This window comes from Montipora capricornis, chromosome 1 (genome assembly GCF_036669925.1).
Source record: "Montipora capricornis isolate CH-2021 chromosome 1, ASM3666992v2, whole genome shotgun sequence".
NCBI lineage: Eukaryota > Metazoa > Cnidaria > Anthozoa > Scleractinia > Acroporidae > Montipora > Montipora capricornis.
Genome location: NC_090883.1, coordinates 38,437,449 through 38,438,889, shown reverse-complemented (window position 1 = coordinate 38,438,889; position 1,441 = coordinate 38,437,449).

The window sequence follows — 1,441 nt, the reverse complement described above, 5'->3', positions numbered from 1 at the left end:
GTGGTGATACAACAAGTACCTTCAGATATGAAAGGAGACTGCTGAACGCAACTCGGCTCGTGCGTTTTCAGCTGCCCGCTGATGACCCCGCTGAGTCCCACGCTGATATCTAACCGAGCTGAGCATGAGTACGAGTGTAGACGACAAATCAACTGAAATCAGCCAGGTGATCTGGTGACGTAATCTGGAGGACTGGGAACAAAAATTTTAACGCCGTATCCCACAACCGCGTGCGGCCTTAGGTGTTGTTTTCCAAACTCCCTGCAGTATTGCCATCGCCAAAACTCAACATATCATTACGTGTCTACCACATTTTCCTGTTACTGAATGAACATTCAAGTAGACCCGACAAGATCTAACCTCGCTTCTACCATAAGGCCGCGCGCGGTTGTGGGATACGGCGTTAAAATGTTTCTCTCCAGTCCTCCAAATTACGTCACCAGATCACCTGGAGAACTAATCAAATCACATATTGGTTTTCGAGGAGAGGGGAAGACCGGAGTACCCGGGGAAAAAAAACTCTCGGAACAGAGTATAGACCGGGAAGGGGGTACTCCCTTATATGGGCTATAAAGGTATGTGCGGCCCCAACCTAGGCTATGGTTTTTTTGCCGTTTTGGTCTGAAATTAAGGCATCGATTTTGACAGGAGCCCATGACTAGGAACGAGTAACTCCCATACTAAGCCTAAGTCACGGCATTTTTACAGACCAATCTATTTTTAGACTACCTTTTCCGCAAAAACAAAGGCAGTTCCGGCTCGGTAGCGCTTGACGTCAAGTTAGGTTTCTTGTGCTTGGACGTGGGTCTCCCTAGGGAGTCTCATTAGCGGGAAATTCAATAGATCCGTCTGACAGGAATATAGGGCTGTTGTTCGCTCCTAGTCATGGCCTCCTGATCTTGACCATTTTTATCTGAAATAGGGTATGCTTTGTGCACTCCAAGTCTTGAATTGTGTATGTTTTTTCGAAGAAGCTACTTCTTTACCAACAAAAGCCCTTCACAAATTGTTACGCCAACCATGTAACAGCTAAAATAGGTCTGAAACAGGGTAGGAAAAATTGTAGATTTTGGTCCGAAATAGGTTGAGGGTTTCAAGAAGCGGGCCGCACACACCACCCAATTTTTTTCTGGGAGTACCCTCCCCCCCCCCCTACTTTCCGGGGGTATAGAGAACCAACAAAAGTCATCCACATGTGGCGCCGAATCTGGAAATCAATTCCTGGCCACATTGATGGAAGGCAAGTGCTCTCACCACTGCGCAAGCCCTGCTCCTCATTACATAGCACATGGGCGCGAATAAAAACTCTGTCGAGTTAGGGTTTAGAGCTGTTCTCTGGGTTCGCCTCTCCCTGCCCTGCTTACGAGTCCGAAACAGCTTGGCATCCCAAGGATTTATGTAGGAGAAAAACGGCACAAACTAGGGAAAGTAATTGTGCTGC